Source organism: Protopterus annectens, chromosome 1.part2 (assembly GCF_019279795.1).
Source record: "Protopterus annectens isolate FY-2018-M chromosome 1.part2, PAN1.0, whole genome shotgun sequence".
Classification (NCBI taxonomy): domain Eukaryota; kingdom Metazoa; phylum Chordata; order Ceratodontiformes; family Protopteridae; genus Protopterus; species Protopterus annectens.
In genome coordinates, this window is record NC_056727.1 from 1,015,489,962 (window position 1) to 1,015,516,768 (window position 26,807).

Genomic DNA, 26,807 nt, shown 5'->3' on the forward strand with positions numbered 1-26,807 from the left:
TCAGAAAGTTACAAACACAACAGGTTTTCCATCAACATGTATTTTCTGAGGAAGAGGAAGTAAGTCATTCTAATATCTGGCATTACTGAGTGACTATAATACTTAGTGATTTAGCAGAAACTCCAGAAAATTATAAAGACAGTGCAAAAATATAACAGAAAATCAGAGACTTTCTTCAAAGGCAAGGACAGCTGAGAGCTATGGTTCCAAATATTCTTATGGAAATGGTCACAAATTCAACCCTTTTGCCAGTGGAATACAGACCACGTCCACTGGAAAGCCCCACAGAACTGTATTTTGATTTGCCTTCTGTTGGCAGGACACTGTTACGCTACTTCATTGTCTTGCAGTAAGCAGTGGTTAGAATATTATCAGCAATGTGGTACAGAGAGGGGTGCATTTTGAAACTTTACTTCTTACCCCATGAGATTTCTGTTGCAGAGAAAAGTTTAAATTCAAGCTTACCCTTTTCTTCTATGTAAGGAGGTATGTTGCAGACAGTCTCCCCTGAAATATTTAAATTCAAATTTTATGTGATCTACTCTAAATACCTTGCAACCGCAAATTAAAATACATAGTATTTGTAGTATTGCAAAGCAGTTAACCACCATTGCAAATAGACCAACTCAACTTTCAGAGCACTATCTCGAACTCCGTCTTTGTAACTAGGGCATACAACCTTGTGTTCCACAGCTTACTGCAATCAATGCTCTGACTGCTCATATCCGAGTAAGCAACAGATCTGAGAAATATACATCGTATAGTATAATCTGAAAAATCCCAATGCTTCTTATGGCTTAGAGCACACTCAAGCACCTAGATGTATCAACTCTTATTCATTTTTATAACTGAAACATCTACTATAAGGACATCAGTCACTGGATAGCCTTCTGTATATTTTACATATTCTACCATATTTACGTACACCTCTTGCTACATTTGTCTTACTAGTCAATCAACCTGGCAAGATCTGGGATAAGTGTTTTCTTGCTTTTCTACTGAGTTTACTACACTTTAAAGAATTACCTCTTGTTTGCAATATTGAGAGTACAGAGAGTATATTATTATATATTAATATTATTAATTTTTAATTAATTAATTGATTGATTAATTATTAATTATTATTAATATTATTATATTATTATTATAGTATTGAGAGTACAGAGGGAACAAGCCTCTGACTGCTGTAGAATCTTGAAAAGTATTATTTGCTGTTGGCCACTTTATTCATTTGAATTTCTTCATCTTTTACAAACATCGCTACAAATAGCTTAGTGCTCATATGCTATGAGCTGCTACTTGCTGACTTGTCAAGCTCTGGAATTTGACTTATGCTACTAAATTTGACCTATTTATTCCAGACTGACAAATATACCAGCCCTGCAAGATTTGAGATGTGTTTTCCTATTTTCTACCAAGTTTACTGTAATAGTTGTACACTCATTTTGTGCTTTTAATAAATTTGCTAAGAACTGCTTCTGGTTTCCAATCTAGTGAGAGTCCAGCCAAATCATTTCTATCCCTAATGTTGCTGTGCAAGCTTAAAGAGCATTGTTGCTATTGGCTAGTGTGCACATTAGATTTTTTTTTTCAAGGTTTGTCTGTGTTCCTATAAACTGCCTACATTTGCATGGCACTGCGTTTGTGCAGCAGTGCTACAATGTGCACTGTACAGAAGCATGTATCTTGATCTCTGCTCTGCTTAATGGCACCTATCACTCCCAAATCCTGTAAGTTACTGTAATGCTACACAGAAGTGCAGCCAGCTATTCATAGTTGCATGACTAGCCTCATTAGATACCATGTATCCTCCGAGTAGACCCTAGCAGCTCACAGATGTTTTGTATTACCATGAGTAGCCTTTTGCTGCTGTACACTGTCAAAAGAAGCCATAGTTGCTTCACATAGCTCATACTCAATACAGTACCTGTGAGATTCTGCACTGTCCCTTGACACAGTTACAACTTTATTCAAGTTGCTTCATTTACTTTATTTAGTCAAGTAGTGTACCCTACCATCTGAACCTAATTTACCTCATTTACTTCATATAATAACTCAGTGTAAATACTCCATAAGAACATTTTCATGGCTGCATTCCTCAGAGTATAGTGCATTAAATATTTCATTAACCGCATATAGCACTCAAGGTAATTCTAGTTAATTCTCAAAATCTCTTGTCCAAGATGAAAGGTCAGCCTGCATGTTTCCCTTTTGTTGTCAGACTCACTTGGTATCCCTAGGCTGTGTTGAAACAACTTTATGCTCATAGATAATGAACCCTTACTCAACACAAGAAATGTTGCTTGTGTGAGTCACAAGTATTTAATGAATACTGGGCCTTCACCCTCACAAAAAAATGAACTGTGAGGACACACACTACTACAACTACATTCTATACAGGGTTGCCAGACGCCCCTATTTGAGTGGGACTGTCCCGGGATCAGCAGCCTAATCCCAAGTCCTACACTGCCAGTTAGAATCCTGGTGAAACAGCCTCTGCTTTGTTTTTTTTTGATTGGCTTGTACACCTGCACACAGGCCAATCATAAATCACAAAGCAGAGCCACTTCTGTTCAATGCTAAACAGCGGGCTGTTCTGCATTAAACAGAAGAGGCTCTGGTTTGTAATTTTTTGATTGGCTCATATACCAGCATATGGGCTAATCATAAATCACAAAGTGGAACCTCTTCTGCTGAATGCAGAACAGCAGGCTGTTCTGCATTAAACAGAAGAGGCTCTGCTGTGCAATTTTTTTATTGGCTCAGATACCGACATACGAGTCAAAAATAATAAAGTGGAGCTACTTCTGTTTAATGCAGAAATGCCTGCTGTTCTGCAGGAAATATCTTTTTTTTTTCTTAGTATGAATGACCTTTTTTTTTTTTTTTTTGTCCCTACCTGTCCCTTTACAAATTTGGCAACCCTGTTCTATAGCAAAACAACTAAAATGTCTTACTCTGAGGCTAAAAATCATTGCCAGCAACTGCGTTTTGTATTCGTCTTCAGAACTGACAACAACTCACCAACCCTTTGCCTTGTAAGTAGAATATAGAACATAGTTTCTCTTAGAGACAGATAGGAATATTGCCAGATTAGTCTAGCTGTTTTTATATTTATGTGAGACTATCTTACAATATTGTTTTAAAGTATTTTCATGTGATCTCTGAGCTCTCCATTATCAATGTATTGAATCAATGAGTATTGTCTTGTGGTTTTATTATTTATTATTAAATATTTTTAAACCTTTCAACTGTGGCTGTTTTGTGTAGAGATAGTTTAAGCTCTCTGAGTCCTTGCATGTATTTGGTGATACTGTATAAGCCACTCCAATAGCCTTAGCCTTGGGTTACACTTCCTATTTAGATAACAATAACAGCACACAGTGGAATTGGTCACCCTTTGGGAAGGGCCATATAGTAGCTGATAAGTAGTAGTCGCTGGCAGTCAGTACTACCTTATAGTCTGATTATAATCCTGTTTTTTTGCAATTCTGCTTTCTTTACATTTAAAAGGATTTAATTTAGTTCCTGCTTTGCAGAATTGTTGCCTTTTTTAATTCAGTATGTGCACTGTCTGATTGCCTCCCACAGGGTGAGGTTATGTCTCATTTCATTCTTCTTCCCCATCCTAACATTACCCCATCTAGTCCCTTATCCAGCAATCTCCTAAAGAAAACATTTAAGATAACAACATCTAAAATGTAATTATACATTTTGCTGTTTACCTCTTAGTACTGATCTACTCTCCATGATTTAAACCAGCAAACTTAGAAAGTACACCATGCACTTCCTAAAGACAACAAAAATACTAATACATTTCAATTTGTGATTCTCATTCCCAGTTTAATTACCATCAATTATATGAGCAACCAGACAGAGTAGACTTCCCAGTACTGACAATGTATAGCATTATGCATGACACCAACATAAAATTTACTGCAAAGAGTTACTCAACTGTACTCCTATATATGGTGACAGCCTCCATGAAAAATATTATAATCCTAATAGTGCATAAAAAAGGTCTCCAGAGCACTCATTCGCACGTATTTAATACAAACAGTATTACTTTCATATTACTCCATCCTCTTTGTCTCTCATATGCCTTTTACCCCTGCCACAAATACATTCATCTCTAACTTTATTTGTACATATTTCATTCCACTTCCATATACCATGTCCTAGAAACTTGTCAGTTTACACACTGAAACACTTGTAATATATATGCCAGAATCATAATAAACTAAAAGTTACATGGCTCACAAAAACTAAAAACAACTTATGAGAGCCACAGATGAAATCTCAAATCTTGTCTTCATAATAAAATAAAGACTACTCTCCAAAGGTTCAGAGAACTTTCTAATCACACCAAAAAAATTCAATCAGATCTTATTAAAAGAATTCATTACACCTCAATCCACAATAGTAACACTAAGAACCCTAAACAATTCTGGTTCTCCATTAAAAACCAGCCCAATCAACTCCTACTACCACCACCAACAATATCAAGCTTATTTCTAACCAACTCAGCTCACACTCCATACATTCATTTACCACCATCATAAACAACCATCCCCCTACCTCCATCACAATCCAAAAATAACTATTTTCTAAAATCATGTGTAGCATGACAACCCAGTCCTCATCTCTGTGATCTCTGTCAATAAAAACCAATATAAACTAAAGCCCATTGCACTCGATGCTGACAAACTTCTATCAGGAGACATTAGCATGCATGCTGCTCCTTTATCATACCTTATAAGATCTGTCCAAGAAAACTATGTACCCATTATCTGGAAAAAGTCACTAACTGTTTACACAAAGGATGATACTCCACTGAATTCTGTAAGTGCCACCTTATAGCCATCCTTTCTCCACTATCAAAATTTCTTGAAAAGTGTATATAGTCCTAACTTCTCAAACACTTAACAGATAACAACCACCTCTCCTCTGCCTGGCACAGCTTCAGGCCACACCACAGCACTACCACAGCTCTTCATAATTTCATCCATCATAGCAACCTCCACCAGTACTCCAGAAACTTTGTTTTCTCTCTGTTCCTTGATTTATCTAACACATTTGATACTATAGCCCATCAGATTCTTCTCCATAGACTATCTTTGTTAGGCCTTGATACCATCTACTACTCACACTTCCATAGTTACCTTTCTACAGGCACTAAAATGGCCGAAAGAACAATTACCATTCTTGACTCATTTTAGTTGGACAAGGCAACAAGGCCCAGTCTTGGGCTCATACTCTTTAACATTTTTATTAATGACCACTACACTGCTGCTTTTGATGCCAGTCTCATTAAGTATGCTGATGATGCAACATCGATAACCATGGCTGTATCCCCCCCCCCACAAGAAACTGGGGAAAAGACCCAGAAAGCTTTTTTTTCTATAGAGATCTAGCTCCTTAATTCTCAACTCCTATTAATGCTATGAAAAACAAGTTATTGCTTTTCACATCAAAACTTGCATCCTCTACAAAAGTAGCATCTGCATCACCTCATCACCACTCATGTTGAACGTGTGCCCCTCGCAAAACTATTTGGTCTCATTATAGATAGACAACTATTCAAACACATCAAGCAATAAAGAAAGCTCACAGAAAAGTTTGACTCCTATTTCATAGCAAACACTTTGTTAACTAGCAATGCCAAAAAACAGTAGCCTCTGTATATCCTCTACCTTCACTAGCATACACTTCCCCATCTATCTCTAGGCTTAAAATGGCTTGCATGGGCAGTTAGTCTAGTACTAATCTATGAACCTATGAACATCAATCTTCAATAATCTCTGCTAACAAAAATGGAACAATGCTAAAACATGATATCTAAATTTGACAATAGCCAAGCTGTAAAATGCCATCACTGTCTAGCCATAAAACAGTTATGATGGCTAGAAGGTCCACTCTCTCTCCCTATCACCCAGTTAGCAACTGCACATATTATAATCTACATACCACTAAACTATCCTGTACTGCAAGTCTTCTCTCTCTCTCTCTCTCTCTCTCTCTCTCTCTCCAGTTTGTGCACCGTGTGGTACATTGGGTAGCAAGCACCTTTCAGTGTTCATTGTTTCTGTAGTAGGTACGGGTTTTACATGCTCAAGTTGCTAGTCCAAGGCCCACTGCAAGTCTTAGCAGAATCTAATGACCCTACATGATCACTACTCTCCATGGACAAGCTCTGTTATCTAAAACTAAAACCCACAACTCTACTAGTCTGCACTGTTGTGTCTCCAAAATTTGGAATTCCTTTAGTATCAATATCAGATAATAAACTAACCAATCCAGCCCAAAATACATGCTAAAGTAGCAGTTTAAAAACACTTGGCTCTGCTTTTGTACCTCCCGAGGCTAGACTATCTTATACACTGACACTACCCCAATATACCTCAACAAATCAAAATTTTAATATAAATCTCATGTGGTGCTCTTGGAAGAGGCAACAAGAGCATGTGATGAATAGCTAATGGTATATTTGGCTTACATTGACACTACTACCAACAGCAAAATAAATGGCATTAAGTACATTAAAAAGCCAATCCATATATACAATAGATTAAACACTGTCTGACTAACAAGAGACAAAAAGCTAAGGAGGTATTGCTTTTTTTTATCTCAATGGAGAGGATGCATTGGCGGCCACGTTGCTCTGTACTATAGTCACTTCTTTCAAGGTTAGCCTTCTTAGATATGAAAGTGGAAAATGGACTCTGGATACCTAGATATGTGGTGCATTGCAAGCTGAGTGATGTGTTAATTCAACATAAGATGCCAGAGTTGGCCAAGATGGTCTCCAAAATGAACATGCCTTGTTCTGTAATAATGAGCTGCCCCTTAAAGTCAATAAATGCAGCATTATAAATTTTGGTAGAAAGATTAAACAATATTACTTTTTCTTTATCTTCTTCCCCCATCTGCCTGCTGGCCATCAAGCCCTTCCCATGAGGTATCAAACCCATTCAATCCCTACACAAGTAGTAGTCTGAATAAACCCAGGAGAATGCACATTAATGAGCCGGTTTATATCCCTCTTTTTCAACTAAGAGCTGATTTGGGATGACATTTTCCAGTCTATCCCCAGAGAGTTTGTGCTCATCATATTTTTGGAAAGACCATAATTTCCCCTATGTCATGTACGTATGCGCTGCTCCATGCAATCACAAAAAGGGCTGCCATTATCAGCTTCAGCTGTTACATCGATACCTGCCTCCAGACCCTCTCTCACTCTTATTCTGACTTCAGCTTTTGACTGAAGTCAGATCATGAAATGGAGCAGTGGGATTGTCTAGGACAAGGCCCATCAACCACCTCCCTAAGGAAGGACACACCCATCCTCCCTTGCATACACCATTAAATGCCCATACCGCTACTCAGACTTTGGTTACTTGGGTATATTCAATGCTTTTTCCTGTACACTACTGATACATTTAAAAGGAATATAAATTATTCCTACAAAATAAAAAGTCAGAGAATAAAAAAATGACAGCAGCATTAAAGATGGACATGTGATCATCATCTCATATGAAATACAAGGTATCCAAGCCTTGTGACCATCTAAGCATTGCCAGTACCCACACTTTAACCACACCTACTTCCTCAACGAGAGCTAGGCTAGTTAAATCAGTGGTGAAATTGTGGATTCTCCATTAATCAGCCAGGTTCCATTTCAAGAAAGATAATGCATCCTACTGCTTACTCTTCAGGTAGAGTCTACTCCAATGTTGAGGAGGGCAATGTGCAATAATCCTATTTCTTCAGTGATTTACTGATGAAGATTTAGATCCCTGGTACTGGTATTTATGGGAATATTTCATTTGTTGCAATACAAGAGATCCACAACCACTGGGTCTCTAATGGTATGGAAGAGAAATCATAGATATCCCCTGGGAGACTACAAGATGCCAAATTAGTTGACAGTGCCTCCACTATTTTCTGGTAGCTTAGGGTTTTTTATGTCAGTGATCTTCATAGTTAGGAGTCTCTGGGGTCTTTCTAGTTGTTTGATACATTTAGTGAGGTACAGCTAAAAGGTAGCATTGCAATCAATTATTGGCCTAATTTATGCTGAATATAAGGAGATAATGACCCCTTTACATCTGGGTGATTTTCCTTTGACAATTAGCTATAGTACGTAGTGGGACTTTCTGATTACTGTCATTACGTATTGGTCAAAGGAGAAGGAAATATCAACATATATTCCAAGATGTTTAACAACATTTTTATTTTGAGGCAGTGCATTGTCTCTGTTGTACACTGGAGAGAAGACTGGTCTACCAAATGTGAGAATATTGCACTTTTAGCACTTAATTTGAGCCCATTTTAGTACACCAATTATTTATGAGTGCACATTCTTGGACAAGGGCTTGGGCATCAGAGTAGAACTTGACAATGACTCACAGTTTATGGTCATCCACACAATTTATTAGCCAGAGTTTTGGTTTCATGGTCTGGAGATCAGAAACGTAAATGCCAAAGAAAAGTGGTCCCAGTACAGTGCCCTGTGGGGCTCCACTGTTCTCCTTAATACTCTTTGACGAGGTACCTGCTGCCCACAGGACGTGGGTTCTCAATTTTACACAATTTGCTATCCATCTTAACACACAATGAACCACACAATGATCTATCTGTAGTGCAATAAACTTTTTTAACTATGCTAGCATGGAATATGGTGTCAAAAACCTTGCCCTGGTTAAGGGATGCCAAGTGGACAGCATTACTATTGTCTGCAGCTTGTGGTACTCTTTTAAAGAAGTTAACCAGGTTCATTCGACATGATCTTCCCTCAACAAAGCCAAATATTTATGGATCTAGCCTGATGAGATTTTTAATATCATAGTTTGCCAGATCAGTTATATATTACATGTCTTTGCAAATACGACTTGTTAGGCTAATCAGCCTATAATGTCTGTGGTCTGTGGTGGGGCCATCCTTGTGGAGTGGCATCACTACTGCTAAATACCAAACCTCAGGGATATACTCAGTGGCTAAACTCTGGTTAAGTAGCTTAAGAAGTGGCCCTGACATAGCTTTTTTGAAACGTTTCTTAAGCAACCAAGTACATTATCTGGTCCCATGAAGGAAGTATTTTTAGTCTTGTAAAGTACCATCAGTACGACTTATTTAGTGATTATGGGGGTTCTGAGAGATTCATGGATAAGAATGCTTTGGACAGTCATCTCTGAGCTAAAATTTTCACTGAGTTTGTTTGCTAGTATGTTGGCAATCTTTTGGATCAGAGCAGCTGGTTTCATTATGAATAACTTCAAAGCCATGTTTGGTGCTATTTCTTAGTTTCTTAGTGTAGTGCAAGGATTTGTAATTGCCTTAACGTCAGATGCTAACCTAAGTTCATGATTTACTTTAGTATACCCAATAGCATTTGTCAAGGTTTTAGTCAATTATGTGATTTAATCTTCTATATGAGGGTCTTTTGATTTGCTGTATATGTTAAGTAGGTTTTATTCTTGAATTGCAGACTTTATTTATGTTGGTAGAACATCAGAGTGCTTTACTTTTAAATATCCTCTTACATTTAGATATAGTTGGGACTGCTGTCTGGTTATCTATGTGTGTTTAAGAACTCCTCCTATAAGTGAATTTTGAATCTTCGTTATAGAATTTCATAAATTAATACATTTAAAATGCTTGAATTCGAATATACTGGTTTCGGTGGGTTTAGAGATTTTGAAGGTAAAACCATCTTAATAACTGGTAATCCCATTGTTAGGCACACTGATGCTAAACTCGACAGGCTGAACAAAGACAGGATTACAGTCAGCTGCTGCTCAGGAGGCATGATTGCTGACATTTCAATAGCCTTTAAAACCCTCACTTGTAAGTATAACTATGACATGATCACAACCCTTGCTGAAGTGAATGATCTGGCACAAAATCTCTTGAATGACATGCAGAAGAACTTGCTGGAACTTGCTACATATGCTTCCATCAAGAGTCTGGTCTTGACAAGTATCATCCTCTCAGTGAAAATAATGCCTAGATTCAAAGAAAAGATAATTGATTTCAACTATTGGCGAAGTAACCGGTGTCATTCTTGGGAATTAATTCAGTATGTGTCTCCCAGGGATGAGATGATCGGCAATTCTTCTTGCTTTATCAGAGATGATCTGTACCTCTCGTTCAAGGGCTTCCATAAAATGGCCAAAGCCTTTGATACCCCATTTTTCCTTTTTTATGCAGAGTTTAGCTAAAGAGCACCCAAACTGAACCATCAAATCAAGTCATAAGTTAGGAAACATCAAGGTGGCCCCAAAATCCTGATTTGAAGTCATTTCTGTATCTGGAATGAGTCCATATTTGTGTAGTGCATCAGACATGGTTCAGACATAATAAGACCACCTCTTCTGTACCAGGGTTCTTTTCTTATCACACAGTTAAGCCCACAGGTAATAGCACTGATGTCTTAATTTTCATCAGAGATTTTAATCCCTTCCAAAGTGATACCCAATTAATCTATCTGTGAGCTAATTCACTCCAGTTTATACAGGTAAGTTGGACTTTCAACTTATAGCTTGCTACCAGTCCTCTTCCGTGGTCCCACAGATTCATAATAAGTTCCTGTCATTCCCAGAAAACATCCTTATAAGAGATGAATATTTAATCCTTGGTGATTTTAAATACCCCAACCATAGATTGTAGTACTTATACTTCCAATATTGGGTATATACAATATTTCTTAGATTGGATAAATGAGACTTCCCAAGATTAAAATTTCTACAACCACACTAGTGTGGTAATACCCTGGGTCTAGTTCTCAAAAACTAGGCCCAGCCTGCTCCCTGCCCATGCTTAATCCCAACATTGTTAAGTCTGATCACCAACTGGGTATGTTTGCCCTTTGAAAATCCTCTCCCTGGGTTACTAAACTCTTTAGAGACTTAAAAAAAGGTTACTCTTTTCCAATTGTGCGATAAAAATGCAAAATTGCCCTGTGCTACTCCCAGTATAGTATCACAGCATACAGTCATCTATGCCAAGAATATTTATGCTCATTACATAAGTGCACTGATGGGGCTGTCCCCACCAGGACCATATATAAAGACAAATTCATTAACAAACCTCTCTGGTGGTCAGTAGATGTAAATAAACTTTACAACAGAAACAAGAAACTGCTTAGAAGACCTAAAAATCCAAAACCACTTATGGTGAGAGTATGTGAAACCTCTCACCAAGAAAATAAATGCAGCTATTAAAACCATCAAAACCCGCCATGAATGTAGGCTAGTTTTTGAGGCTAAGGATAATAATAAGTCTTTCTTTGACCTAAGTTAAAAAACAAAGGAATAATTCACATCACTGCTCTGAACTTATCTATAATGACATCTCCCACTGAAATCTTAACAACATCTCTAACATAGTAGCTAACAAGCTGTAAATGTATACCTTTAAACTATCATCCTCACCCTACCTAAGTCAGCCACCCCCCTCCCCATTTTCTCTAAGGACTATATCCTTAAAGTGTTCTCCAAGACTGAAGTTCTTGTCAGAACAACATACCAGGCTGTTTCAGAAGCTGTATCAAGGTAGCCATTGCTGAGCCCCTCCTTAAAGTATTCAGCCTAAGCTTTGCTCCAGGTTATCCTACTGAATAATGGTGCATTGCGATGATGATGCCCACGTATATGAGTAGCTCCACCAATGATCCAAGCAACTACAAATACAGTTAGTTTACTAGTGTTATCTGCAAAGCCGTGGAATGCACCATCACTGACCTCTTAAATGAGGACCTTAAGAATTTAGCCAAGGTCAAGCTCACAATAATTCTGATTGTTTAAGGGCAAATCACACCTTTTCAACCTTGTGAACTTCTTTGAAAAGGCAACACAGGCCATAGACAATGGCCACATGATGCTGTACAAATTATAGGATTGTAAACAAGCTAATATCCTTAAACATAGATCCCTGTTTGGTAAGATGAATTGCAAACTGGATCGAGGACAGAATACATGCTGTTAGGGAAGGCAACCGGCTTCATCCCCCAAGATTTGATTGGGACCCCCTCTTTTTTTGGCATTTGTTTCTATGATCTCAATACTTATAACAAGAGTCTTTGTCTGACTGAGTTCACTAATGATTCCAAATGGCACTAGTTATCAGCTGATATAAATGCCCTCCTTATGGAATTATCATGCATCAACACCTTGTGCACTGTGAAAGGACTCTAACTAAATGTTAAGAAATGCAGTCATCATCTCTTTCAGAAAACAACACATTTCTATGACACATTGCATCAGTGATATCCCATTCTCCAATGAGTTCATCATCAGAGATCTAGACATCTAGCTAGATTGATCCATCTACTTTGATCACAATGTAGCGATCGAGGTCAGGAAGACCTTCTATATATATCACAACTAATCACAAAAGGCATATGTTCAAAAACCAAAGAAGTTATTGTTTCCCTATACTCTGCTCTGGTTAGAGCCATTACAGTATATAAAATGCCCTTTGCCAGGTGTCTCATTAAACACATCACAAATCTCCAGAAAATATAGAGGTTCCTAAGAAAAAAAATCTAAGGCTTTACCATTCTTAGCTATCAGGAAAGACCAGAATCATTACTCCCTGTACTCAGTTTCATATAGACTCTTGAGGTGAGAACTGCACCTTGCTTACCATGTACTCAATGAGATTGTTATCTGAAACCTCCTGTTTTCTTCATGTATCAGATACGATAGCCAACACTAGAACAGGAGATCTCAATCTACATAAGGGAATACATTAAACTAGATGAAGAGATAGGTTTATCAATCAGTGCCTCACTTTAACCTTGGAAGTCTACCCTTGCAAGTCAACCATGCAATTCCCTATCACCCTTAAAAAATAGTTTACAAAATTTTTGGGCACCACAAAATATACTTCACAACTTACAGGCCTTATCCTTTGAAAAGTTGGTGAACCCTGAGGGCAAAGCAGACATGGCCTCTAGTCTAAGACTCTTGTATTTCATATACTTCGTATGAACGTTATTAGTTTGTGATCTGACCTAACCAGGAAAGAAAATACCAGGGCAAGAGTACATTCATAAGAGTAAGGTCAAGAATATTATGTCTTCTAGCAGGTGTTTTTTCCATCTGTTCCAGGGGGTGGGGGTTGGTTATTTAATGCAATAACTTTTTGGGACATTTCCTACACTGAGGTATTGGTATTCCAGTTTAATAAGAGGTAATTAAAGTCTTACAAATAATGGAGACCATGTTTATATGGAGTTCATCATGAGCATATAGGGACCTTACATGATTTTCAGTGGACATGAGGGTGTACTATATCAGGTTATAAACTGACAGTTGCAGACAAGAAGACCATGAGGCATCTTGTCCTATGCTGCCATATACTGCAACCCTTAGAATAATGTCAATTATTTGTCAGTTGTTGAAGCCAGTTATCTTTTCTTTGTACCTAGGCAGTATTCTTGCAGAAGGAAGGATTCCATTCAGGGCCAGCATTTTACCTGCATTTGTAAAGTGCATTGAAATTTCAGACGTACTCTCTGCATATCTCTAAGGTTTTTGCATTCGCCCCCCACATGGACCACCAGCATGTTGAGTCATATTTGTCAAGTGATAGGGTCTTAAGGGCCCCTGAGAAATCATAGATCCAGGCAACTGAAAGTCTAGTCAGAGGAGAATCAGTTTGCCTGACTAGAGACTTGCCTATCACTAAAACATTTTAATTTGTAAAGTGGTCAGGTCCACTGGATGAGGCAATTTAATTCTTGGTGATTTTTTGTCGAAAGTGTACCAAATTTTCGGGTCTATATTACATATCCGAACACTTAAATGTTCAAATCACTAAAGATTGACCTTTAATGATCGAACATTTAAATCTCCGAATATGAATAAAAATTAAAAAAAAAAAAACAAAAGGAAAAAAAAAAGCTAATGGGTGTAAGCAGGGGGGTAAACCCGCTCACCCCCCACACCCCCTGCTACTTAAATATACCAACTCCAAGATCATGCACCTTGTTCTGATCATGCTATTCTTTCTTTCTGTCATTTATAAAACTCTACATCCAAAATTGCTATGTTATTAGAATTAAGCTCCCAAGTGAATTTAAACCATGTGGTGTTCTCATTCAATTTTTGCATAAATTCCACAAACATACTATGGTTGCCTCTACAAACAAAAATTCAATTGTCAATATATCTCTTGTAATATATGACAATATTGACAAAAAACTGATTCAAGAACATAAACTGCCTCTCTCTGCATGCTGAAAGGATGTATGTTTGTATGTATGTATGTATGTTTTTTAGTGTTTTGAAATTGAACAAACTGGAATGTAGAATTATTTTAAACTATTATACTTTACATCCTAGGGGCATGAACATGGATAGTAATATTACTTTATAGGTCATGTAATATTGTATAAAATAATAAAATAAAAAATGTGTTTAAGGTTCTGTATGATAGCAGCACTTTAAATATTCTTCTGCATTCAAAGTTCTTAAAATATAATGAACTGGCAGGGTGCATTTTATTATATAGTTAATTGATGTAAATAAATAATTATTCAATTTGTATGTTTAAGTATCTGTTTTATATATAAGGAGGTGAATCTTATATTTGAATTATTCCTTGAAGGCGAAAGGCAGAGGTACTATTTATTTATTTTATTTATTTTACATTTGTTAACCGGGCGAGTCTAGCTGGATATATTTCCATTTTCAGTAGAGGCCCGGGGAGAAAAGCTCCAGCAAAATAAAAAAATTAAAGATGTTGTTACATGGTAATTAAAAGGATTTAAAAAAGTAAAACAAGTAATAATAACATACTGAAGATATTTACACTTGAAAAAGCGACAATAAAAAATGTAGCACAGTACGATTCATAAGGAATTTTACACATCAAAAGTAGAAAGATTTCAGCAGTATGTTGATTGGAGTTCAAACAGTAACAGCCTTGCTTGCATGAATTAGCTTAAAATGTTAGTAACAAATCCAAAAGTACAAAAAACTACTAAAACTGAAATTGGACAAAAAATGGCAGGACTACACCAAAAAATAAAAGAGAAGTTTAATCTTGTTAAGCGCTTTTCGTTTGCTTAGTAAGCAAACTTCTTCGGACAAAATACAGAAATTCAATGAACATTATATATCTACTTGTGACATCACAAGTTAATTAAGAAATTAGGTAATAAAACAATTAAACAATATACTAGCCTCATTGACTCAATAAAACTTAATTGACTCCTAAGCAACAAGTGACTCATAAACTGAACCTGAATATGTTAAAAATAAAGGAGGTATTAGTAGTGAAAGAGGGTGGTTAGTCGGAGTTGCTACAAGGGCATAACCAGTGCGTTTTGAGGTGTTTTTTGAGTTTTTGTTTAAAGAGAGGCAAGGAAGAGAGTTGGGTTAGTTCATTGGGTAGCTGGTTCCAGTTTTTACCCACTGTGTTAGTATACAGAAAGTCACCAGCCATGTTGTTAGACTTGGTTATGCTAGCGAGGAGTTTGCTAGAAGAATGTAGGGAATTCGGATTTTTATAGGGGATTAGGAGATTGGAGAGTATAGGGGTGGTGTTGGGTTGGTAAACTATCTTGTGGGCAATGGTGAGTTGGGAGATAATCAGATGGTTTTGGAATTCAAGCCAGTCTAGCTGCCAAAGATTCAGTCAGAGGTGGGTTCTAAAGGGATTGCCAGTGGCAAATCTGGTGATGTTATTATAGGAAGTTGCTAGTTTGTTAAGATTATTTTTCTTTAGGTTAGTATATATATATAGGTGAGGCATACAGAAGAGTTGAGGTTAGATGGGAGTCAGCAATCTTGGTTCTGGCTGTTGGGGTTAGGAAAGGTTTGATTCTATATAAGGAGCCTATTTTTCTGTTGACAGTTTTAATGGTGTTATTTATATGGTAATCAAATGTAAGGTTATTATCGATGGTAATTCCTAACAGTTTAGTGGTAGAGTCAGGGAATATAATAGTGCCATTATTGGAAGTGACTGAGAAATCTATGGGGGAGAACTTAGTAGTGGGAGTAAAGAGAAGGAGCTTGGATTTTTTGGCATTAAGAATGAGGCAGCATTTAGTAAACCATGTTTCTACAATGTTAAAATCATTTTGAGTAAGAGAATGTAGTTCTGAGCATACTAGAGTGGAATCATCTGCATATTGAATGCAGGTGGCTTGAGGAATTGCTACATGGAGGTCATTGATAAATAATGAGGAAATAAGTGGTCCAAGAATAGAGCCTTGAGGACTCCGAAGGTGACTGGCAGAAAGGATGAAATTTGAATACTAGAATAAATTTATGGTGATTTATACTTCCTGAAGTCAGTGTGGATTCTGTATCATGATGAATCAAGTTGTGTTTCTTTATTATTCACTTATTGGACTGTTGGATTGTTGGTGTTTCTTGCATCATTTCATATTCCATCATTCTTTTTTTTTACTCAGATGATTTTTATTTTAAATTTGCAATAAACAGTAAATGAAAACTTATCACGGTTTACAATCAAGTTAGATAATTATTAACTATATACACATTTACATTTAGCCTGACATTTTAAAACTTGCGTGATAACGAATTACACAGATATAGTTTAATTAAAGTTAAATAGTACTTGCTTCATGAGGAGGTTAGATCCATTTGTAAAGTATCAATCAAAGTTAGAATGTTTTTCCAAGGGTTTTTAGATAATGGTCTAGGAAACAGTCTTAATTCTTTGGTTTTTATTTCCATTAAGGCTGTCCTCTTCAATAGACATATGAAATCTTCTTTGCTAGGAGCTGTGGTAGAATTCCATCTCTTTATTATGCATTTCCTAGCTATAGCTAGTATAGTCCAAAGTAAATAAAGGTCAGTCTTATTTGAAGAATAACCATTATCAGTTATATTCAGTAATAACACAGCCTTGGTCATGACAAAATTATCTGTATAAATCGCCTGCAAGAAATTGTTAATACTTTCCCAAAAGGGTTTAATTTTTATACACTCATAGAAAATGTGAGACCAATCAGCTTTATTATACTGTTGTCATCTCCAGCATAAGCCATCATTAGAAGGATTGATTTTTGAAACTTTATCAGGGGTTAAAAGGATCTATGAAGGAATTTCCAGGTAAATATTCTCCAATAATGAGAACAAGAAGTCAATTATACTGAGAGATGTAAATTAGATTTATTTTCTGAGGTTAACTGAATCATATATCCTTTAGTAATATATTGCCAATATGCTGGTTTAGGTTGTGTTTTGTAATTTTTTATTAGATTATATAAATATGAAGTACCATTTTCCAATTTCTTCTTATTATATAAAATTTCAAACAGTCTGGAAATCAAATTTGGTGTATTTGAAAAAGAAGAATTATTTATTATCCTACATAGATCCTTGGAGTATGTCAATATATTCTGAAGCATTAACCATTCATAAGGATTTACCTTGTAAGTTGACATCATATATTGTAAATCCCATACTTGCTGATTTTTTTAGACAGTGCAACCAACAGATTAGATTTTTCTGTTCCCAAGAGAGGAATATATCTCTAGGAATTCTATCTGGAAAGTTTTTAGTAATGCTAATGGGAATTAATGTTGCAAACCAAAGCTTTAAATCCATATTCATGTTTATAAATTTCCTAAAATAGTCAAATAAATCATTTATTAAATTTGTCCTAGTTAGTTTAGTTATATTGTATTGAATATTTAAGGCCAGTGAGTACCATAATATATTGTCCTTGTCTAGAAAAGTAGAATTTTTAAGTAAATTATTTTCATTTATTATTATAGTTGTATGTAACAATTTCCAAATAGACATATAGTTTGGATTGATCCATTCAATCACAGTTTTAAGTAAAGTTGCTCTTATATAAGATTCAATATCTGGGAAATGTATTCCTCCCTGGTCCCATTGTCTGATATGATGAGTATATGCAATTTTGTTTCTTTTAGGAAACCACAGAAATCTTTGCAAAATTGATGTTATTTTCTTAAGGTGAGTTTTCTCAGAAATTAACAAAGTGGCTTGTACAACATACACAATTTTAGGGAGAAGAATTATTTTAATTAGCTGTAATCTATCTTCAAAAACTATAAATAACTTATTATATTTACCCACTAGAGAGTCTATTGTACCTATGATCCTTCTATAATTAATATTCAATATATCTTGAATATTTTCTCACAAGTCTATCCCTAAGTATTTTATTGTTGAGACATGTTCTCCTATGATATGATTCTTATCTATTTGAAAATCCTTTTTTATTTAATAATAAATATTTAGACTTTTGTTTATTAAATCAGAGTCCTGAGATCTTATGAAATTTCGTTATCAGATTATCTAATTCAACTGTTTCTTTTGAATTCAATAGTGTAAGAAGTTTGTCGTCAGCAAAGAGCATGATCTTGGAGTTATATTCACCAAATGTATTTATTCCTTTTATCTTTGGATTGTTTCATATTAATATTGCCAATAGTTCTATAGCTAATGCAAAAAAAAAAAAAATGGGTGACATAGGGCATCCTTGTTTAGTACCTCTCGTAACTTGTATAGCTTCTGAGGTAAAGGGTCCTAATTTAACATAAGTTAAATTGTTTTCATAAACCTTTTTAATAAATGTAATGAAGGAGATGGGGAATTTATAAGCTTCTAAGATTTTAATTAAGTAATCCCAGTTCAATGATTCGAAAGCTTTCTCAATATCTAGTCCAATTATTAAGGTTACTATATTTTCTTTGTTTAAATAATCAATTAATGTCAATATTCCTTTAATGTTATCATGTGGATGTCTATTTTGAATAAATCCAGTTTGGTCATAGTTGATAATTTCATTCATATGATTTTTATTTTTTTTAAACCAATATAGACATAAATATTTTATAATCATTATTTAATAATTAAATTGGCCTATATGAGCTGCATTGACTATCATCCTTGTTTTCTTTTAAAATGGGTATGATTAAGGAGTATCTCCATGAAGGAGGAATTAATGCATGAGTTTGAATTTCAATAAATGTTTTATGTAGTAATGAAGTTTTATTTTTGGGGAATAGATTGTAAATCTCTGTGATTAAGCCATCCATTCCGGGAGATTTACTAGTTTTACTTTCTTTGATTGTATCTATGACTTCTTTGTGCGTAATGGATTTTTCTAATTCATTTTGTAAACTTTCAGGGATTGGTTTAATATTTGAAAGCACATTTTCTAAAAGGGGATATTCTGGCAAATTATTGTTATTTTTAAAATGATTTTTGAAATGACACTTGAAAGCATCTAGAATATCTCCTATTTTCGAAACTTTCTTACCTTTTTCTTCATGTAGTATATTAACAATAGTATTAGCTTTAGATTGCATTTTAACTTTAACAGATAAGTTATGTATGTGTTTTGGAGAGGTGGCATAAGAATTTATTTTTAACCTCTCCATGGCTAAATTAGTTTTGTGATTTAAGATTTCAGTATATCTTTTATTTAAGTCTTCTATTGTCTTCTTATTCTCTAATAAATTAGGAGATTTTTTAGATTTAAATAATGTGAGATTCCTTTGTAGTTCTTGAAGTTCTGATTCCCATTCCTTGATTTTATTTTTATACTAAGCAATCATTTTTCCATATATATAAGCTTTTAATGAATCACATACCATTACTATATTCACTTCTGAGTTGTAGTTTACATCTACAAAGAAATTAAGTTCATTCACTAACCATTGCTTAAATTCTTTAATTTTTGTAATATATGAAGGAATTCTAGTAAGAAAAGCAAGTGATTTAAAATTTATTTGCACTTTTAGGACTAGAGAATTATGATCTGAGAGAGGGCAAAGAATTATTGTAAAGGAAGTAATTTTTGTTTGAAGATCCTGGGAAATATATATCTTATCAATTCTGGTTTGGGTACCATATCTATAATCTTGATGGGAGAATACCAAGGAATTACTATCTATAACATTAAAGGTATCTTTTAATTTTAAGGATTCGGTCCATTTTTTTAGTAATTTTGCAGTAGCTGTTAGACGTGGAGATTTTTTTATTAGTAGTTTCAGAAATATCTGTAATACAATTAAAGTCCCCCCCACCCATTATTAAATTACCTTTAAATATGCTTGCAATTTGATCTAAATGCTTTTTGATTGTCCCCATCCCAATACCCGGAAACCAATAAAGGTTTACTAGTGTCCACAACCTGTTACTAAACTTTAGAATGACTATAGCTAAAAGGCCCTCATTGTCTATATATTTATGTATTATTTCAGGATTTAATAAATTGTTTTTCCATAGAATTATTACCCCCCTCTTCTTTGTTTTAAAATTGGAACATGCTAAGGTCTTGAACTCACTTGGGTTCCATGTGAAATTATCATTGCTCTTGAAATGTGTTTCCTGTAAAAAAATTATTTGTGATCTATTTAAGTTTAGATATCTTAGTAAGTTATATCTTTTATTTGGACTATTTTGACCATTAATGTTTAACGATAATATAGAAAGGTCCATATCAAATTATTTTGAGGAAATATTTAAAGGTGTCATTGACTTTACCTGAAATCATCCCCTCCTTAAAAAATAAAGTATTATTGATTAGTACATAATCAATTATCTCAGTGAAGCATGTTATCACTAAGGTACTTAATAAGTATAGGTCAGCCTCAGTAAAAATAATGAACAATTTAAAAACTAAAATAAATACTAAAGTTAAAGTAGTTAGCTCATTAATCCCTACCCACCATGGAATGAAATACATTCCTAGTCCAACAGATTGAAACATCTGGTGAACTATCACTCTAACTTCCTTTTTCCATTCCTTTAAGATCCATATATACTGTAAATAATCAAGAAGTCTAATAAACAACTATTATTGTGATTTAAAAACATTTGGTTGTAGAAGGCATTGTTTAAAATGAATTAACTACTATATCATTACCATCTAAACATAGAAAACAAATGCAGCTGAATTATACTAATTATTAACTTATTCAGCTCATTGTATCAACATAACTTTCCATATTGGATATGAATTCACTAGTTTAAACACACAGGCACTTTAATCCTTAATCAACAGGCTTGCAAGCAATAGCATAAATTAAGAAAGAATATCACATCTTATAATATATAAACATATGCTTTCAAGAACTGTTCATCAGATTTAAAAGAGACTGTATAATTACATTATAATCCAAATATAGGCTTAATCTTATTATATCTCAGCTAATAGTTATAGTAATGCTTTAGAAAGGCAGTCAAAAAATGCATATGATTAAATTATCTAAGTGGTGCAAAGCATAATAGTTTCTATGAAAGTGTTGATCAGATACTTATATCATTTTAGTTGCTTGGTTTACTTTAATAATGATTTTGTTAAAATATGGTTCAAACAACAATCAGATTTAATTGTATATTCTCTTGTACGGGGTATAACTAGATAAGGGAAATCTAGCTTGTTTCCTAAAGTGTGTTGTGAACGTGCTTCTGTAGGGTACGAGTATACCAACAGCCAATCAAAAACGTATCTACTCATTGTTATGACAACATTAAACTACTCTGCCATTGTAAAGATAGGAGAAAACTTTTTTCCCTAGCTCGTGCATACTGCAGTCTAAATAGACTTTTATAAAACTTCACAAGCACTTATTTCCCACTCAAACAACTGCTGTGAAGACGGAAGAAAGAGAGAAAAAAAGAAAAAAAAAAGGCTGAAAACACTGACACTCTCCCTCGCAAGGAGCACACCACCCCTGACCCAAAGACACCAGGGTCAGCTCACATCATGTCCATTGCACCTTTAACCCCACTCTCTGCATACTATCTGACCTCATACAACACCAATTCACTCGACCGACAGTGCATCTCCAATCTGACCCGACACAACTGTACATCAGTTCCACATAATCTGCAACTACAACCAACAAAAACCGCACCATTCATTATCAATTCAGAAGGCAAAGCAATACATCACCAGAATTACAACAGTTCCCGGCCTCTATTCCACAGGAAAATCCCACAAGTTATCCCCGACAAATAGAGATCGCCAGATACTTCAACAAACCCTGCCCAAAAAAATCACTCCACTGTTAGCCAACTTCCTGAAATAGGAACAATCATCAAGCCATTCCAAGAAACAACTATTTCAGTAATGCAGCCATCTAAAAAACCCAAACCCTACTTTCAGTAACAATTTTTTCCTCTAGCTGCAACAATAATCCCAGTCCTTGCAGCAAGCACACAATGACAGACTGGACAATATTTCAAATAGGGCATATCACTGGTGTACAACCTTTCTTTGTCAGTACATCTGAGGCAAGAAGCAAAAAAAAAAATGTATTTCACCATAATACCAACAGTGATGATTACGACAATACTCTCCAGAAACATACACATTGTTTAAGGCCATTGCGAAAACCCCAGCTAATTATCAATGACTGCAATGTATATATTATGCAATAGGCTGTGGGCAGTATAACTAAGGTCAAAATAAATAGGTATGCAATAATTGTCATTTATGCCAGGGAAGGAAGTTGATGTTTTAATACTGTAATGAATATAAATTAATGTGTAGTCTGTGTGTATTTGCAATTCGTTAGATCACCTCTTCCATACATTACTCTAATGCATCGTCCAAAGGCAGGACATTCATTTTCGCTTTATTCAAATAATTCTATACTGTTCCCGATCACAGTATGTTAGTTACTAATCGATGTAACATTTTAACATGGAATTAAATTTAGGTAGCATATTTAAAATGTAAAAACAAAAATAGAAAAAAATAAATAAATAACTGTTTTATATGCACCTAGACTGACAACCACACACCAGTTTGGAACAATCAAAGCCAATCAGATAAAACATATATATATTTACTCTACCATTACTAAATAATAAGCAAGATAAACTCCAGATTTATATTATAGACAATTTACTACATGTAATAACTGCAACTCGAAATGAGTCTCTTTCTTAACATCCTCATTCACATCAGCAATGAGGAAATACCTTCTTGTTACTTTATTTTTAACTTAAAGATCTCAATAGCATTTCACCATTTAAAAATGGGAACATTTCGTACCTACGAGGAACATTTCATTAATATAGTCTAAAAAGCCTATAAGTGCTACTGTATGAGACTCAGACTGAAAATAACAATAAGCATTTTAATAAAAGGAAAATTAATTAATTAAATAATAGACACGACACTAGTAGGCTGAAAAACATACCCCGGGATTCATGAAGCTCGGCGCAAGGCCGGCGTAAGGGCTGCGCCGGCGGTGCAGTGAATAGCCGACGTAGTAGCGCCATATGCATATTAATGAGAGTGCACCACAACCACAGACACGTGCGTAGTGTACGTGAGCGAGCCCAAGTAGGATGCGTCCGGAGGCGTGGCTAAGCCGGCATGCGGTGAGCAACCTAATGTGCTGACTGCCATGGTCCGCCCATAATAGTAATGGCAGCAGCCAGGGCCCGTGCAGAATGAAACGCACGTAGAGTATGCAACATAGTACCCGTCCCAACTAAACGGAAAAGCAAATACAACCCACGAAGGCTTAAGTGTACCCGTCCAAGGAGCAAAGGATACGCATAAGACCGCGTTTGTCCCGCAATGCACCGTCAGTGGTTATACTCATAGAAGGTGTACCGCAGCATGTCAGCGCGCCGCACCGACATAGGAGTAGCGACTAAGGTTACCACCTGTCCCACTTTGCGAGGGGCAGTCCCTCTATGGGCAGTTGTGTCCCGATAAAAAATATTAAAAATGGCAAATGTGCTAAGATTGTAGGACATAATGATATCCCGTATTTAATGTAATGGTTGCATGAATTGGTTATTTCTGTAACTGAAATATCTCAATGTCACAAGAAACAGAATAAGCAACCAAACTGCCACAACAATAAGCTTTTATTTAGGCAAACAAGTGAAATTCTATGCCATATAGTGACCGTGTGTATGTGTCGGCCTGTAAAATCAGATGTGAGTCCCGGAAATATCCCACCTTGGCAACTGGAAAAGGTGGCAACCCCAGTAGCGACATGGGCATGGTCACCAGGGTTACCAGCTGTCCCAATGTGCCATGGATAGTCCCTCATTGGACAGTTGTGTCCCTGCAAAAATCGAAGAAGAGGAAAATGACATGAGATTCTCTAGCAAAAATATTCCCGCAATATACATGTAATAGTAGCATAAAACATATAATTTGTATATGAAACACATACATGGCATAAGAAACTGAATAAGGAACCCAAATGCTAACAGAATAAGCGTATATTATGGCAAACAAGTAAAGTCCTGTCAACTCCACTTACTGTGAGTATGTGTTGTCCTGCAAAATCCGATGTTCCCACAAAACATGTCCCACTATGGGCATTGGAAAAGGTGCCAACCATAATGGTCACAAGCAGTAGTGAGAGTACATAGCCGGGTAGCTGTGTTGACATAACAACAGGAAGGAACCAAGATACCTTAAACACAGGCAAACATGTGCATAGCAACATATCCCACACCCAGCAACGTCTCTGTCACATACACTGGATGGCGTATGTTGAAGTGTAATATCCAGAAGCAGAACCCATGCATTCAGATGTAATACACAATAGCCTCATTGTAGCATGTAAGTCCCACCCATGTACACCTGTGCACCCAAACCTGCTAGCATCCGTGTGCAGCTATACACCTACACACAATGTGCATACCTGAAATGTGGTAAGATGTTTGTGTTAGGCAGTGCCACGCGGGCAAATACGTACCCCACATGTCACCAACCCACCTCAGGTACAGATATGGAAATGGCTGCATGTGAATGTGTCTGCAGAATGTGTACATCCCGCATGTGGTATGTACCCGTCCAAACCATATAGGTTTGCATACGACACGGTGCACATAACTGTACACATGTGGACAAGTCGGGTTGTTGAACCACCGCATCGATGATTAGCTATGCAGAGAAGTCGAACACATATAGCGGAACACGTGCCTACCAAACAGGACATCCTAACAGGGTGCTAAAGGCAAAGAAGGCGAAGGTGGGACATCACATGTGGAGAGTAGCGTTGCCGGATGGCCAAATACACACGGTCAAGGTAAAGGACGGAACAACATGCATATGGCCGGATGGATGTTGTTCGAAAAATATATATAGAAACACATATGAAGTGCCAGTTTAGACTCGAAATACTATATAATGCATTGAATTGTACCGTATAATATGGCAGTAGAACTGATCATGCATGTAATTGGTGAAGCTAAGCTGTAGTGTGATGGAATTCTGACCCTGGCAGTAACCAGTACAGCAGGATAATGTCTCTCAGCATTAATTATCTGCTGGGTGACAGAAAAATAAATGTATGTACATGCATAACATCACCCCTTCCCCTGAGGAGGATGGCCTTGTGAGCTCTATCGAAGATAAGAGTACAACTCCTTACCAGAGAGACAAAGCAACGTATTAAGAAATGAACTGACTACTGTATCGGAACAGTCCAGGGTCCTTGAAACAGCTACAATCACAGAAGGACACTGTAATTGACCAGGTGCCTTGCAAGGCTGTGTTATTCTCATGGGAAAACATTTTAAAAGCACGACCTCAGCACCCACGTATGTATAAACTATTGCGGACCATAGTGATGGAAATGCCCTGTGACTGACCACATCATTAATGTGTGCAAAAGATGATAGTATACACAATGCTCATACAGCTGTAACGTATAGAGTAAAACAAAAGTCTAAACTTGTACTGCATAGTTCTTTGCCTCCTGCTGCACAGTAGTAAAACATTATTATTCTCAGCTTCCTGTGTTATTGACTGTCAGTTTGAAAAGACGAATGAGTGTTACAGTTTGATTTAAACAACGTAATTGACAGATGTGTATGTTCTAGCATGGGAATAGGTCAAGCCAACCATCACAATGTCCATGTGTACCACATACAAACAGCCAGTAACACGCAGTAGTAGTGCATGAAGGCATACACGACTGTGGGAATAGTACAGGACATATGGCACATGCCAAGTGCAGATGCATGACACAAACCCCAGGATGGGTGTCCCTGCAAAGAGGAACATGTGCCAACCACACCTCCCACAGATGTACTGGCAATAAAAACACATGGCAAACACACAGAAACACTACCGTCCAACACACAACTGCAATGGAGCCTGGTCAGACACCAACATGAAGCATGCACAAACAGGGACTTGTGTAATGTTTGCCTTAACACCCCCCCATAGGCCAAAGAAGAATAGAAAGAACATATGCATGTAATGTTGTGAAGGATGTGTGGTAGTCCTCAGTATCACAGTGTTAGGGACACAGATACACTGTCATCAACTGTAACGTATGTGCACTGTACACAGCATACCTGCATGAAATACAGAGGACAATCATGTGCCACAGAAATATACACTGGAGAAAGAGGATAGGGGATACACAAGTGTAAATGTGACAAACTATGAATATAGGTTCATAGGTCCATAGGTACAGGGTAGGCCATCGTCCCAGGTTCAGCCATAACACTACACCATAGTTAGGATGACTTTGCCAACCTTCTGTGCTTCAGATAAAATACTCATGATATTGCTGTACCTCCGTCAAGCAGTGATAATGATGTAATCCCTGGCCTATACCTGCAATTCTCCATCCAATGGACAACATACCCGCGAACAAGGCTAGGAAGGATCTCTGTCTCACATGTACTGTGATGTAGATCCACAGCATTGTGAGTGTCTGGGTGATATATGTGTCACTCAAACACATCCCATTAATGACCGTGACAAGGTTCATGTCACCTGCCCTAGTGGTTCTGAGGGATGCAGATACAGTAGGTGAAGCATACACATGACATATGGGTTTACAT